Genomic DNA, 17,900 nt, shown 5'->3' on the forward strand with positions numbered 1-17,900 from the left:
CCAATCCCTTAACCCCACTGACATGGCGGTCAGCCACAAATCATTCCCAATCACAGACAGATGAACGCCATCAAACCTGTAAAGGGACACATCATGGAAGGTAATACCCGGGTGACGGATCGCCCAAGGCCAGAACCTTCTTGGCCACTGCACTCTGGATGCACCTCCTGGCCCTCTCTGAGGCAACTGGGCATCTGCTTCCATGCCACGCATGTCACTGCAAGAGCTGCAACCAAAATATCTTGAGTCCAGGAAGAGCTGCCTTCAACTCTTCCAAGTCCTCCTGCATGCGGGTCCGTAGGCTCAAGCTGGGAGCTTCCAGCAAATCATTCTTGCCCTGCTGCACCACCGTCACCGCAGGTGTGCTTTCTGCAGACACCTTTGCCTGCACCGTTGGGAGAAGATCCTCCCAACGCATTCCTCGTCTGGATATCCAGGATACACACATGTGGTCGGGGAGCCCGAGCCTGCGTCCAAATCCAGACTCTGCCGCCCTCCTGCTGGCCCAGTGGACAATGCTGTGCCCAACTATCCAGACGTGCAGGGTAGGTGGACTTAGGAATAAACAAAACAACATTAGCAACTGCACCTCAACGCTGCTTCCGAAATAACCTTGGTATGCTCCGGATCTCCAGTGGCCCAGATTCTTAATCCTGTCAATGGAAAGGCCCCAGTGAGCAGCGGTGGTAGCTGCCCCCAGTACGAAAGGAATGAGGTGCAAACTTGCTGGCCGACAGGCCGCACGCTGCCAATGCCTTGCGCATTACTGCAGCAAATTGATGCCTCCTTAACAGGGACCCATCCTCGTGATCCAGGAAGGGACCATCCCCAGGCAGGTGAAGGGACAGATATTTCTTGGCATCCTTAACTGGACAAGGGCCAGGCTCACCAGTGGCAGACAGCCGCATCAAGGCGCCTCTGCCCACCTGGTCCGTTTTGGAATTGCGAATGGTTAGGACCAACTCGGCATTGGACAGCTGAACATCCTTCAAAAGCAATCCCCTGGGAGTCCTTCCCTGCACTGACTCCACCACTACTTCACCCACACACAGTGCACCGAAAAAGGCAATTGAAAATGCTGCCGTAAAGAGTCTCGCCTCAAAACTGGACCAACAAATTGATCTCAGGGTGCTGCGCATAGCGCACAATATGTCAAATGTGACCTCCTACCTGGCAACTTCGGTGGCTGTAGCCTGGCCCAGCCTTCGAGAGCCTTGCGAACTACAAATTTTGCACAAGGGTCTTTAGAATAAAGGGACTTAGAGAAAATGGAAATGGCCGAAGACTGAATTCGGATGGATTTCACAGCACTACCCATAAAATGCTGAATACTGCAACACCTGATGTGTGGATGGTGACTCTGTTCTTAGGCTGGTCGTGAGCTGTGCTCTGAAAGCTAAAAAGTCCATCCGGGCCTTTTTATAAGACCTCAAAGTGGAAGGAGAAACAGAAGCCACTACTCCCTGAAGGACAATCTGTTGCCAAGGTTCCAAAGGTGATCCGGGAAATATTCCAGAAGCTGCTGGGCCTCCAAAGCCAGGGATCTGAAGTGCTCCATCTGAAAATGGGATATCATTATTAGAGCCAGGAATAAAACAGGCAAAAAACCAAACAAACCCCAATATTAAACTTGAGGCACAGCAGCACAAACATGTGTAACAGGGCAGAGACTCTGCTGGAGCAGGATGACTACTTTGCCAAAATGCTCACCACGGCCTGGTTATCGGACCAGAAACAGACCCGCCAGTCCTTAAACTGCATGGTCCAGATGTGCACTGCCATTATGATGGGAAAAAACTCAAGAAAGGTTAAATCAAGGGTAATGGCTGTACCCTGCCATTACTCAGGCCACCTCTAAGTGTACCAATGGCCATAGAAATAGAGCACCAAGCCAAAGGAATCAGCAGCGTCCGAATGGACTTGGAATTCAAATTGCAGATTCAAGGTATCCTGCCACAAGTATACACCACTGAACTCCCTAAGGAATTCAAGCCACATCTGCAGGTCTGCCGTGACTTCACTGGGCAACCAGACCCGGAGATGGGGTGAGCGCAGGCCAGCTGACAGTATTGCTAATCGTGCACAAAAGGGGTGACCAGGCTCCACCACCCTGCACGCGAAATTCAAATGGGCCAACAGGAACTGAATCTGCCTCAAGGTAACTTTCTCCCTTGGCAAGAATTCCATAAGGATGTCATGCAAAGCCATCAACTTTACTTCAGGCAGAGCGGAAGTTAATGCCACCATATCCAACTGAATCCCCGAGGTAAGACAACCTTGAGACTGGGCCTTCAGTTTTATCAGCCGCTAAGGGAACCCCTAACTCCTGAGCTAGGTCATTAAAAGCCTGCAAAAGCAGCAGGCATTCCTCCGAATTGGCTGCGGAACTTAATAAAAAATCATCGAGGTAACGGGTCACGCCCATAAAACCAGTCATGGTACGCAAAGCCCAGTCCAAAAATGTACTGAAGGCCTCAAAAACTGTGCAGGATATAGAGCAGCCCATAGGCATAGCCTTATCCACATAATGACCTCCATCCAACTGGAACCCCAACAACTTAAAGTCATGTGGATGAACAGGAAGTAAACGGAAGGCAGCTTCTACATCGCACTTTGCCAAAAGTGCACCCTTCCTGAAACTCCTGATCAATTTGAACGCTTGGTCAAAGGTGGCATACTTAACAGAACACAACTCAGGAGGGATAGCATCATTTACTGATGAACCCAGCGGGTAAGATAAGTTGTGAATTAAGCGAAATTCATCTGGGGCCTTTTTAGGCACCACGCCAAGGAGAAAGGTGCAAATCTGGGTAGGGAGGGCACGCAAATGGGCCAGCCATCCTACCCAAAGCCAATTCTTTCCTGATTTTTCTCCTAGCGACATCAGGCAACTCTGTGACAGATTTTTGATTTTCAACTTTGGTAGCCCTAGGCAGGAACACCACTGGGATATGAAAGCCTTGAGAAAATCCAAGCCACAAATAGAAAGCAGCAGCTGTATCAGGGTACCTGCGCAGCCATGCCAATAAGGTGGGCAACTTAATGGGAGTATGTGCCAGGGTCAATAAGACCTCACTTAACATCGCGGGCTGCTGAAGGAGAGGATCCTTTCTGATCCTGCTGAGAACCTCTCCTTGCCCCACGAAAGGGCCGCTTGACTGCACAGGAAGCAGCAGAATGGCTCCCAAAACATTTATCACAAATGTGGGAAAACCTGCAACCTTGATGCTGGCAGGACCCTTTATGATATTCCCCTACAAATAAGGCTCCTTCCTGGCTTCTTAATCTCTTGCTTGGATTTCAATTGCCCAGTGGACTTGCTCTCAAAATTCGGAGAGACATAAGTAGTCCACACATCTAGGTCTTTTCGATCCCATCGAGTAGAAGGGATCCTCGTGGCACGACACCTGAAACTCTCGTTGTAGCTTATGGCTGCCGCCTGACCAGCCAATGCAAAAGCTTTACGCACCAACAATTGGTAAATCGTGCAGACTTCTTTTGGGATACGCTGCAGAAATAACCCCAGCGAATACCTGAAAGGCATTGAGCCATTTTTCAAAAGACCTCTCAACCTTAAGGGAGCCCTGCCACCTGCTTATCCTTATCTGGACATTCCTCAGGAGGAAGGAATTATGAAAATGTCTACATACCGGCCATTGAGAATCCTATTCCGGATCCTAGATGGCAAGTGTGCACTGGGAATAATATCCCTGACCGCATTGGTTGACACTTTAACGTCCTTAACCGGTTTGCCATCTACACATCGAGGGGAAGGCCATCCCTAGCCCCGTGTGAATTGGCTCTACGCTGCCACCCACCTGGGAAGGCCCGAAGCCCCTTCGCCATGGCCCCAATAAAGACCTAGGACCACATCTGACTCATCGTCAGATGTCTCAGAAGAGGTACCCGTAGAAGAGGAGGTATCGCCATCTCTGCGCCTCTTGGCCCTGCGCTTGGAGCAACCACTCTTCTGCCACTTGCCACTGGATGAAGGCACCCTGGACACCAGAAGATCTCCTCGGAAGAGTGGATGCTGAGTGCCTTCCTCGAATGAACCAGCTGCACCTGAACAGAACTAAAAACATATGAGGTGCTTGGCTGAGAAGAAGTTCCTCTCCCTGTGCTGCTGGAAGCCCTGAACTCTGCCAACTGCGAGCGTGGCAGTCCAGACCGAAAGCCCTGCTGCACTGTGGCACCCATACTCCTAGGACAACCCCTAGGGCTAGCTGGGACTGGAATCCTGGAAAAATGCAGTTGGGAAAACAAAACCCCAGAGGAATCAACAGCCTCGCTCCCTTCACATGCATCAAAAGGACCACGAGCCTCATAAATAGTAGAAGAAGAGGAGGGGCCAGGCTGAGGATCAGGCTGCCTCCCAAACTGCTGAGCCAATGACTCAAGCTCCGAATTAAACCTTGTCAAGGCCACAGGGTCTGGGCCAATATTGGTCACAATAGCACCCATACGATCCAGCGTTTGCTAGGGCTTGCACTGAATGCAGTGACGGAGACGGGCCTCTAATTACCCTTTTTGGTTTTTTTGGTTTTTTAAAAATATTTATTTATACAACAAGAAAAAAACACACACAAAAAAACACAAATACCAAATTACACACAAATTACAAAAATAACCATAGACACATAATTTTCTTGGCAAACAATAAAACATCTATTGGTCTTAACACTAAAGACCCAACTTCCCGTCTATTCCATATTTCAAATTCATATTACTTATTGCCAATACACATTTTTTTCATAATTAAACTTATTCTCAATAAATCTAATTTCTTCTATCTACCTAGCAACTATCACTGAAGTTCCTCGAATGCTGCAACTGAATTTAAACTACTATATTTATTTTTCAGATATTCTTTGAAAACCTCCCATTTAGAAAAAATTCCTGTTTTGATTTATTCTTTATTTTTTCCGATAAACCATCTAATTCGGCATATTCTGTCAGCTTTTGGATCCAATCTTGTATAGAGGGGATTTCATTACTCTTCCATTTTGCTGCGATCAAAACTCTTGCTGCCGCCGTCGCATATAAAAAGATACCCTTCCTCTTTTGTGGAATATCCAAATCTGTTATTCCCAGGAGGTAGGCCTCTGGTTTTTTATTGAAAGAGATCTTTAGCATTTTTTGCAGTTCTGCATGTATACTCTCCCAGAATACCTGTATTTTCCTACATATCCACCACATATGGTAGAATGTTCCTGAGTCTCCGCATCTCCAACAATTGCTTGACACATTTTTATACATTTTTGAAAGTTTCCATGGTGTTAGATACCATCGATGTTGCATTTTTTGAAAGTTCTCTCTAATCGTGTAACAGTTTGTGAATTTCCAATTGATCTTCCATAAATTTTCCCATTGGGCCATGGTTATTGAATGGCCAAAATCCTGGGACCACCTCACCATTGCCACTGTTACCTCCTCCTCCTTGACTGTCCAGTCAAGGAGGAGTCGGTAAGTTTTGGAAAGAGTTTTTCTTTTAGAATTTACAAGATCAGATTCGAATCGGGAAATTTCTACTGAGAACCCCTTTTGTTTTTCAGATTTAAATTTTTCAAATAACTGATGGTATTGGAACCAGTCTGAAATGTGTTCTCTTATTTCCTCAATTTTTTAAAATTTTATTTGGTTATCTTCATTTTTTAGAAGTATTTTATATGTTGGCCAGCTTTCCTGAGTATTTTTCCGTTTTACTACTATGGCTTCTACTGGAGAAGTCCACCATGGGACTTTAGGCTCCATCAGGTCTTTATATTTTTCCCATACAGCAAAGAGTGACTTTCTTATTATATGGCTGGTAAATTTTTTATGAATTTTCGCTTTTCCATATATTAGGTAGGCGTGCCATCCCCAATGGTTGTCAAAACCTTCCAGGTCCAGGAGGTCCGGATCCTGCGACGTGCACCAATCTTTTAGCCAGGTGAAACAGGCTGCCTCGTAGTAAAGTTTTAGGTCGGATAGGGAAAAGCCTCCTCTCTCTTTTATGTCTATTAAGATCAGGTGTTTAATCCTAGGTTTCTTCCCTTCCCACAGGAATTTGGAAATTTCTCTTTGCCATATCTTGAGACAACCTGCTTCACCCAGTATCGGAATCATTTGAAATAAAAAGATTAATTTTGGAAGCACATTCATCTTTATAATGGAAATCCTACCCAGAAATGTTAATTTTAGTTTACTCCAGGTTACCAAGTTTTTTCTAATCTCTAACAAAGTTTTGGTGTAATTATCCTGATATAAGTTTATGTTCTTGGGGGTGATCCAAATACCCAAGTATTTCGCTTTTGAAGAGATTTTCAGGCCCAATATTTTTTCTAAGTCGTCCTTTTCTTCTGTGGTTACATTTTTAACAAGCATTTTTGTTTTTGTTATATTCAGCTTAAAGCCTGCTACTTCTCCAAATTCTTTAATCAATTCCAGCACTCTTTTCAGACTTTCTTTAGGGTTTTCAGTCATAACAAGTAGATCGTCCGCGAAAGCTTTAATTTTATATGTTTTGTTTCCCAGAGTGATGCCTTTAACAAGCTGATCCCTTCTTATCTGATTGTTCAAGACTTCCATCACCAAGATAAATATCAGTGGAGACAGTGGGCAGCCCTGTCTGGTTCCCTTGTTTATTTTGCACTCCTCAGTAATTCTTCCTTTGATGATCAATTTTGCATATTGTTCCGAATAGATGGCATTTATTCCTTTACAAATATTTTCTCCCAGTCCGATTTCTTCCATTATTTTTTTCATAAACTTCCAGGACACGTTATCAAAAGCTTTTTCAGCGTCTACCAACAAAATAGCTGCTGGTTTATCAATTTTAATATCCAAATATTCTAATACATTAACCACACATCTAATATTGGATTGCATAAATCGTCCGGGAAGAAATCCGGTTTGATCTTTATGAATTATCTCTTTCAGCACCATTTTTAATCTATTTGCAAGAATGTCTGCGAATATCTTGTAATCGTTATTTAGCAGTGCAATGGGCCTGTAATTGGCCATGTTTGAGGCATCTGTTCCGTGTTTATGGATAAGAGTAATAAAGCTGTCCTTCCAGGTTTTCGGAAGCTTTCCATTTGCCAGAATATTATTCATTAGGTCTTTCATGGGAAGAAATAATGCTTGTTCTAACTTTTTATAGTAATTAGCTGGAAGACCATCTGGGCCCGGTGTCTTTCCTAATTTTGATCTCTGTATAGCTTGTTGCACCTCCATAGCTGTTATTGGTGAGTTCAAGATTTCAGTTTTTTCCTTAGGTATTATTGGTAGTTTATTTTTGCCCAAATAATCAATTATTTTTTCTAGAGTCTCTGGACCTTCTTTATATAGTTTTCCAAAAAAACTAGCAAAGTTTTTACTAATTTCCTTTGGTTCTTGAATCCATTTGTCTTCAATTTTAATTTTATTGATAATTCTATTTTCCTTTTTCTTCTTTAATTGCCGGGCCAGAAGTTTGCCAGGTTTATTTGCAAACTCAAAATTTCTATGTCTCAACCATTTTATCTTCCATTCTATCTCTTCATTTATTATCATGGAGAATTGCGTCTGTAAAATTTTTATACTTTGCTTAATTAGTTCATCATCTGGTTTTTGGAAAAGGATCCTTTCCTTTTTTCTAATTTCCTCCCAGATCTCCATTTTCTTCTTCTCCTTTATTTTCCTTTGGAATGCGTTTTGTTGTATAAAGAAGCCTCTTATGACGGCTTTAACCACGTCCCAAACCGTCTCTAGATCTACTCCTTGATTTAAATTAAACTTAAAATATTCTTCTAAGATTTGCTTGGCCTTCTGTACAAATTTTTTCATCGTTTAGCATACTCTCATTAAGTTGCCACCTTTTAACCTTTTCTTCTTTTCCTTTAAAGTTAACCCAGACCGCGCTGTGATCAGAAATTGTCCTTGGATGGATTTCTGCTTTTGTAATATTATTTAATAAATCCTTTGTTGTCCAGATCGCGTCGATTTGTCCCGCTGATTTATGTGGCTCTGAGTAATGTGTAAATTCTTTCTCTGTTGGATTCTTAAACCTCCAAGCGTCGAACAAATTCAGGAGTTCTATTAATTGGAAAAATGTAGTTGGGAGTTTGTTCTGCCTCTTTTCTTTCTTCTTTATTGTTCTGTCCATGTTTGGATTGACTACTCCATTAAAATCTCCTAATAATATAATTCCCCCCCCCCTAAATATTCTATGACTTTTTCTTCCAGGAATTGATAGAATTCGGATTTTCTTTCATTTGGTGCATAAATTCCAATAACTATCACTTTTTCATTATTGATCTTAACCTCTATAATCACTATTCGACCTTTTTCATCATTGTAAAGCAGTTTTGGCTCCAGCTGAGGTTTTACATAGATTACCACCCCTCTCTTTTTTTCTTTACTTGATGCAATAAACTCAAGCCCCAATCTCTTATTTATTAATACTCTTTTATGTTTTTCCGCTACATGAGTTTCTTGCAGACAGATTAGATCATATTTTTGCTTAACCAGAATATGTTCCACCTTGTTCCTTTTTGATTTTTCATTTAAACCATTTACGTTCCAAGTAATAAATTTATAATCCATACTTTATTTCTTATAATACATCAACGGGTTAAAAAAATTTTAAAAAATTACACATTCAAGGTCTCAGTATACATTTAATAAATTTCCTTCTTAGATCTGTCTCCTAACTCTCAACTGTTTGTTCAATTTCCTCAGATTCTCCCAACAATGGCCTTTTTCCTCCGAGGTCTTTCCGGTACTTTCTCCAGAACTTGTCTGCATCTAATGCCGACAAGCACTTTCTACGTTTCCCTTTAAAGAAAAAAGAGATGCCTTCTGGGTACTCCCACCTATAGTCCACTGCCTTTGCCTTTAGTGCCTCGGCCAGAGGTCTATAAGCTTCTCTCTTTTTTATCAACCGATTTGGAATAATCTTGTGGACGATAATGTCATTTCTTTCCGATTGAAATTTCTTCTTGTTACTAGCTTGTAAAATTCTATTTCTGAAATCCATAGAATTAAAAGAGACTAAACAATCAGCTGGCCAGTTGTTTGCTTTTGCTACATTAGATTTGACTCTGAATGCTTTTTCTATTTTTTGTGCTACTTCTGCTTCTTCTAGGTCTAACCAAGCTGCTAGCTCTTTTGAGATTTTTTTCTCAATTATTTCCTCTGCATCCTCTGTTAGTCCTCTGAATCTTAGGGTATTCTCCCTTCTCTGCATTTGCAACATCGCAATAGAGTCCAAAGTTGAATCCTGCTGTGCTTTCAGATCTGCTGTTTCTTTCCTTATCTTATCGCATTCCCTTTTCAACTTTTTTTTTTTTTTTTACTGATAAATTTTTATTGGTATTATACATATATACATATAAACTTATACAAAGTCCAATACTTAAATTACACATAATATATTCATTCCATAAATCATAAATACATTTATTTTAGGCTCTGCCAAGCCTTGAACTTCCTTCCACTCCTTTGGTAAGTATCAAATAGACTTTATATTCACGTATTTTATCTCTTTTACATAATAACCTTTTACTGTTAGAGTTATTCCAATCCCGCCAGTGTCGTTTAAAGTTTAGTCCCAATATATATCCAATATTTAATCCAATTATCATGAAATTTCTGTTCATCTTGATCTCTTATTCTTCCTGTTATTCTAGCGAGCTCGGCATAATTTGTTAATTTAATCTGCCAATCACTTATATTAGGTATGGCGTCCGTTTTCCAATTTTGTGCTAACATGATTCTTGCGGCTGTTGTGGCATATAAAAATAGTACCTTATCTTCTTTTTTGATTTCTTTACCTGTCATTCCTAGCAGAAAGGCTTCGGGTTTTTTGGGAAACGTGTATTTAAAATTTTTTTTAAGCTCGTTATAAATCGATTCCCAAAAGCCTTTCACTTTGCTGCATAACCACCACATATGGTAGAAGTCACCATCTACTTCTCCACATTTCCAACATCTTTTGTTCTTTAACCTATAGATCTTAGCCAGTTTCACTGGTGTGAGGTACCACCTAAATATCATTTTCCACATATTTTCCCTTAATGCCATACATGCCGTGAACTTCATGTTAGTATTCCATAATTCTAGCCATCTCTCAAAATCGATGTTATAGCCGATGTCTATTGCCCACTTAGTCATAACCTCCTTCACCTCCTCGTCTTTTGTATACCACTCCAATAAAATATCGTATATTCTAGACAGTATTTTGTTCTTTCCTTCAACAACTTCCACATTGAATTTGGATTTTTTATCTTCGAATCCTATTTTCTTTTTATCTTCTTTTAACAGGTCATTTACCTGGTGGTATTGCAACCACCCAGTAAATGAGTTTTTAATCTCTTCATAGGGTCTAAGTTTTATACCTTGATCCGTTTTCCTAGTCAGTTCTTCATAGGTAGGATTCTTCCCTTCCATATTAACTTTTTTGACCGTTAACACCTCTGTTGGTGAGATCCACCAGGGTGTCTTCCTTTCCAATAGGTTTTTATTTCTTTCCCATACTTGGAATATTGGCCCTCTAAAAATATGGTTTAAAAAGCCTCTATGTACTTTCACCTTTTCATACCACAGGTACGAGTGCCACCCGTACCTGTTATCGAAGCCTTCAAGATCCAAGATGTCTCTGTTTTCTAGCGTTATCCAGTATTTCAACCACGATAAACACGCCGCCTCATAGTATAAACATAAGTCCGGAAGGGAGAAACCCCCTCTTTCTTTTTTATCTACCAGTATTTTCATTTTTATTCGCGGTCTTTTTCCCTGCCAGATGTATCTCGCCAAGGCTCTTTGCCATTCTTTACATTGCTTTAAACCTTTAAGTACCGGGATGGTTTGAAATAAAAATAACATTCTAGGCAAAACGTTCATTTTAATAACCGCTTTCCTCCCCAAAAAAGATAATCTCATTCTCTCCCAGATTTCTAAGTCTTTCTTAATGTTCTTCCAGGTGACCTCATAGTTATCCTTATATAGATTGATGTTCTTAGCCGTAATCCAGACTCCAAGGTACTTCACCTTCTTTGCCGTCATAATTCCGGTTTTTTGTTCTAGGTCTACTATATCTTCTTTAGATACATTTTTAGTCAGTATTTTAGTCTTATTCTTATTGACCTTAAAGCCTGCCACAGCACCAAACTCTTCAATTTTTTGTAGGGCTTCTTTTACACTGTGCTTTGGATCTTCTAATGTTAGAGCAATGTCATCCGCAAAAGCTTTAATTTTGTGTTCCTTAGTTCCTACCCTGACTCCTTTAACCTCTGCTGTATCCCTCAGCCTCTTAGTAAGTACTTCCAATACTAAGATAAATAATAGGGGGGACAGAGGGCAGCCTTGCCTCGTCCCTTTAGAAATATCAAAAAATTCTGATGTAGTATTATTTATTATAAGTTTTGCCTTTTGCTCATGATAGATAGCCTCTATACCTTTTCTGAATCTTTCTCCCATCCCCATCCTTTTCAAATTTTCCATCAGAAAGCGCCAAGAGACATTATCGAATGCCTTCTCCGCATCGATAAATATCAAGGCCGCCTGTTTATCTATTCTAGTTTCCAGGTATTCAATAATATCTATCAAATTTCTTACGTTATCCTTTAGTTGTCTTCCTGGTAGGAAGCCCGTTTGATCTTTATGAATTCTATTTTTTAATACCCTTTTTAGTCTTTCTGCCATTATATCCGCAAACAGTTTATAATCGTTATTTAATAACGAAATCGGCCTATAGTTCTTCACCTCTAAGGCATCCACATCTTTTTTAGGTATTAAAGTAATATATGCTTCCTTCCAGGTATTCGGAATCCTTCCCTCTTTTAAAATATTATTCATCACTTCACATAGAATTGGGCATAATTGCTCACTTAATGTTTTATAGTACTTGGCTGGTAGGCCATCCGGCCCCGGCGCTTTCCCAATTTTCATCTTTTTTATTGCCTTCCTTATCTCATCTTCTGTAATCCTCTGGTCTAATAACTCTTTCTCTTCTATGGCAATCTGTTGTAAATGGTGATCTTCCAGGTATCGGTCTATTTCATAATCTATTTCCTTTCCTCTTTTATACAATTCCTTATAATACGTCTGAAATATCCTTTTTATTTCTTTTGGCTCTTCCACTATCCTTTCTCCGTCCCTTATCTTGCAGATCGTATTTTGTTTTTTCCTTTCTCTTATTTGCCACGCCAAGAATTTTCCTATTTTATTAGCTGATTCAAAGTTCTTTTGTTTCATCATTTTAATTTTCCACTCAATTTCCTGGTTAACTATCATAGAAAATTGGGCTTGTAATATTTTTAAATTTTGCTTTATTGTCTCGTCACCTGGTTTAGTAGCTAGTTGTCTTTCATTCTCCATAAGCTATGTTAGAATCTCTTCTCTTTTTTTCTCTTTTTCTTTTCTTAAATGGCTGTTTTTCTGAATTAGGAAGCCCCTCATAACGGCTTTTCCTGCATCCCAGACCGTTTCTATAGCTGTTTCTTTGTGTAAGTTCCACTTGAAGTATTCTTCGATTGTTTCTTTCGCCTCCCTTACTATCTTTTGATTATTAAATATACCTTCATTCATTCTCCATCTAAATACTCTAGTATCTTTACCCTTTATCTCCATAAATACCGGATTATGGTCAGATATAGTTTGTGGGAGTATTTCAGATTTAGCTAAGTTCTGTGTCAGCTCCTTCGAGATCCAAATATTATCTATTCTCCCCCAACTCTGATTTGGGTTTGAGAAAAAGGTATATTGTTTTATAGTGGGGTTTTTAAATCTCCAGGCGTCAATTAGTCCCATATTATCAACCAAATCAAAAAACGTTCGAGGTAGCTTGCCTTCCTTTGTCTCTTGCTTTTTTGTTGACCTATCCAAATTTGGTGACACCACTCCGTTAAAATCGCCCATCAATATCATTTTTTGATCGATCCATTCTAATAACTTATTACCTAATTCTAAGAAGAAAGCCGATTTTTTATCGTTAGGTGCGTATATTCCGGCGACAATTATTTTTATTCCTTGGAATACAATCTGTACTACTATCATTCTCCCTTGCTCGTCTTTATACAGTATTTTTGGGTCGAATTTTTCCTTTATATATAGTACCACACCTCTTTTCTTAACCTTGTCCGATGCCACAAAATCCAACCCTAGTTTCTTATTATTCAGAATTCTCTTATGTTTTCTTATTACATGAGTCTCTTGTAGACAGATTATGTCAAGGTTCTTTTTTAATAAAATATGTGTAATCTGGTTCCTTTTATTTTTATTGTTAAGTCCGTTCACGTTCCAAGACAGTATTTTTAAAGCCATCTATTATGTACAATTAGTAAATTATCAAATCTGGCTTAAAGCTGCTGTTCTTTGTCTTCTTTCTCTTCCTCTTCCCTCGCTTCTGTTAAGTTTATCTCTCTCTCTTCCTCTTCACTCCCCCCGCCCCCGCCCCCCTCCCCCGGCCGCTCCCCTCCCTCCCCCCACCCCGCAACCCTTCCAAGTTCCTTCTCGTATCTTCTTGCAAATTTTTCAAGTTCTGAAGGGCTGGACAGTTTGAATCTTTTATCCTTAAAGTAAAATGAAATTCCTTCCGGAAACTCCCATCTATATAGGATCCCATTTTTCTTCAGTTGGTTAGTTAATTTTTTATACACATCCCTCCTTCGAAGAAATCTCGAAGGGATCTCTTTAAATACAATAATTGGGTTTCCTTCAATATATAACCTTTTACTATAATTCTGTTTCAATACTTCGTTCCTCATATCCAACGAGTTAAACATGGCTATTACATCTCCTGGCAATTTTTTCCCCCTAGCTTTAGCCGATTTTGTTTTTATCCGAAATATATTTGCTAGGGAGAAGCTTATCTCTTCCTCCTTCCTATCTAACCAAATTGCCAACTCTTTCACCATTTTAGATCTTATATTCTCGTTTGGGTCCTCTGGGATCCCTCTAAATTTTAAATTTAGTTGGTTCTGTCTCATCTGAGTCATAGCCATACTGTCCAGCAATTCTTCCTGTACCTTACCTGTCTCCTTAACTTCTATTTTAATTCTGTCCAAATCCTTCTTACTATCTTTTGTATCCTTTTGCACCCTTTTCATAGAATCCTCAAGTACTTTGGCTCTTACCGATAGGTCTTTGACTTTTCCTGTCAGTTCTCCCACCACCCCCTCTAATCTCTTATCTAATGTATCCTGCACTTCCAATAGCTTTTTCTCTATATATTGCTCATTATGTTTAAATTCTTTCCTTATTTCAGCCATCAAACTATCGTAGTCCTTGATCTCTTTTCCCTCCTTCCCATCTTCTTGTCTAGATGGCCTCCTTTCTGCTGGCGTTCCCACCGCCTTTTTCATTTTGTATGTCAACTTAAGTTAACTAATTATTAAAGACTCCCCCCCCCCGTAAGACACTGAAGAGAGCTGCTGGCCTGTTCCTCTCATTAATTTCTTCCAATGCAGTTTCCTTTGATCCCACACGATGGCGCCTTGTTGACCTTCCAAGTCTTAGTTCTCTTCTCTTCAGTAGAGTTCATCAACCGAATGTCTCCTTCTGCACAAGGCCAAGCAGCTAATCTTGTGCAATATTAGCAATCACACAATTAGGGGGAACCAAATATACAAAGATACGCTGAATACCAACCGAAGCAAAAACAACAAAGAGGAATAAAAAGAAAGCAGCTAAAAGAACCGAAGAAGGAAAACCAATAAAAAGGAGAACCAAAGAGAAAAGAACAAAAAAGAAGAACAAAAAAAAGAGAACAAAGCAGTTACAAATAGGGAAAACCAGCGTCTCAAAAGATACCCCAGGGACGTACAATAGAGAGGGCCAAAGGAAGGGCCAAAGGGAAATAAAGGGTGGGTGGGGAGGTGAGGAAGAAGTAACCGCCAAAGATACATGGGCGGGTAGGTGAAGTCATGTAATCGCGTAGTGGCTCTCTGGAACTCTGGAAGAATTGTGAGGTGAGTCTCGATCCGGGAGCGGACCCAGGAGAGCAAGGCGGGACCGAATGGAGAGACACTCCGCGATGAAAAGGATTCCGTAAATGGCAGAGGGTCCTGGCAAATTGTCTTATTGAATTTCTTTTCTTGCCAAAGAGTTCTCAATCATTTTCCGCTGCATTAATAGTCCAGCCTTCTCCTACTTAAATATTGGAGTATGTCTCTTTAAAACGGGTGGAGACTGGGAGGAAAATGGTGGTGCAAAGACCCAGTAAGTTTTTACTTTACTTTAGTTTACTTTCTCCAAGCCATTCACTTTTTCTCCAAAACCTCGCCGGAAGAATACTGCCTTTCCGCGTCTCCCCTCCTCCTATTATCAGTCTGATTTTCAATCGTTTAACTGGGCTAAATATGTACCAGACTCTTCCCTTTTCAACTTTCTATTTTCATTTTGCATTTTTTTCTGAGCTTCCTCTAGGTTCTGTGTTTTACCTTTAAGGTCTAGCACTATTTTCATCAGTTCTGAATTTTTTTGTACTAAATTGTTGACCTGAGTTGATAACTCAGCTGCTATTTTCACATTTTCATCTATTTTAACTGCCATTGAAATAAGGTTTCTTCTATTGCTTTTGCCTTTTCATTTACATTATTTTTTAAATCTTGGATATCTTTCTTCAAACTTAAAATTAATTCTCTCATATCTAGTGGTTGATCCATGTCAATTACAGAAGTTTGTGAGGCTGAAACTGCCGCAGAACCTGACACAGTTGTTTTTTTACCATACATCACTAAGAAATTCAGTTAGCTCACTAGGTAATTTGTTCTCTTTCCTTCTGTCTTACAGATTGGATATCAATTAAGTTCAATCTTTCTTAATACAATTGTGTCAATATTCCAATGTGATAATTAATGAATGTCAATTAAGTTCAATCTTTCTTAATACAATCACGACAATTTTACCAGTCTGATAGTAATCTCCGGCCTATGTATCCACTAATTTTTTATATTCCCAGTTTCACTAAATATATTTTAAATTGATTATGAACAATTATCTAATTAGTTACAGCCAAGCATCAATACAGCAATATCACAAATTCATCAGATCAAATAAATATAATAAATGATTGCAATCCTTGCGTTCACTTAATCATTCAGGGTAATAGATCATATATATAAATCTTTAAACAGGTTAGCGGTTCAGTTAATTACCCTTTTTGAAGGGAGGGCAGGACTAGGTTTCCTTTTAACAGTCAACTCAATAAGCTCTCCCAAAATAGAAAATATATAAATAAACTCTTAAGCCATTAAAATGGTGCTCCCGCCAAAACAAGATGGCAGCACAAGATGGCGCTCCCGTCAAAATAAGCTGGGCGAAATGGCTGCCAGCCCCAGGAATTTCCCCAACCAGCCTTAAGCCAATTTGGAGCGGGGTATAGAATTCACCAAGCTTACAGAGAGGGAACTCTCAAAAGCTGAAACAGCAAACAAAACAACAACTATAACTCAAATTCTTTCTCCCCACTAAAACTCAATTCAAGGCTCATTAAAATAAAGACATGGCTGTAACTGCTCAAAATTGCTGCTCCCAGACCAGGGAAATGAAGGAAACTCTGCAGCCAGAATTACTGTGTCCAGTTCTGGGCACCACAGTTCAAGAAGGACACTGACAAACTGGAACGTGTCCAGAGGAGGGCAACCAAAATGGTCAAAGGCCTGGAAACGATGCCTTATGAGGAACGGCTAAGGGAGCTGGGCATGTTTAGCCTGGAGAAGAGGAGGTTAAGGGGTGATATGATAACCATGTTCAAATATATAAAAGGATGTCACATAGAGGAGGGAGAAATGTTGTTTTCTGCTGCTCCAGAGAAGCGGACACGGAGCAATGGATCCAAACTACAAGAAGATTCCACCTAAACATTAGGATGAACTTCCTGACAGTAAGAGCTGTTTGACAGTGGAATTTGCTGCCAAGGAGTGTGGTGGAGTCTCCTTCTTTGGAGGTCTTTAAGCAGAGGCTTGACAACCATATGTAAGGAGTGCTCTGATGGTGTTTCCTGCTTGGCAGGGGGTTGGACTCGATGGCCCTTGTGGTCTCTTCCAACTCTATGATTCTATGATTCTATGCTAAAGGCCAAAACCCTGTGGGCGAAATCTCCTCTGAAAACAATAAGAGGTACCACTGAGCAGAGGTTTTTTCCGGGCTGCAGCAACGCTGCACACCGGGAGCCCCCAGATCAACCAGCTCGAGAACTAAGGCCCTTTAAGGGAATAGCAGTTGCTACACAAGCCACAAATACAGAATTGGAATCCGCGGATGGAGATTTGAAAGCGGGATGCTTTGGAATTCGCTGGAAAAGGCACCTTTACAGCTTATATTTCCACACTTCCAATTTGCTGCATGTTTTGCCATGCTAAATCTCTGCTGGGGTTCTCTCACCAAAGAATCCTTGCCCCAAACTTGGATCTTGGCTTCCAAGGATTTTCCAGTTAAAAAGGACCTCTGATAATGAATGGGCAGGTGTATTTGGAGGGAAGGTGATTCTTCAAGCACTAAACAGTGTAGGCCTTAGGAGAGTATCAGCACCTTGAATAATTCAGAAATAGACCAGCAACCACTTACATTTATTTGAAAACTGTCAAAAGGTGTTTCATTCTAGTCATCAGCCTTACATCAATATTCTGAATCAAATGGTAGTTTCTGTGGAGCCTTCAAAGGAATCCCCACTTTTATAATGCATTTTAAAGCCTTATAAAGCACTCTTATAAACCGCACCCAGTGGGGTCACCACCCAGTGGTTGTAAAAGACAACTGAACTTTGGAACATGGAATATATAGTAATACCTCCGTGAACGTCCGCCTTGTCTAGTGTCCATTCCGGCGAACGTCCGCAGCAAACCTGGAAGTAGTGGATCGGGTTACTTCCGGGTTTGCTGCTTGCACATGCGCAGAAGCGCTAACTGCCCTCCGTTCTGGAGACCTGGCTGCAA

Source organism: Podarcis pityusensis, assembly GCF_964106645.2.
Source record: "Podarcis pityusensis genome assembly, chromosome: 5".
Lineage (NCBI taxonomy): Eukaryota > Metazoa > Chordata > Lepidosauria > Squamata > Lacertidae > Podarcis > Podarcis pityusensis.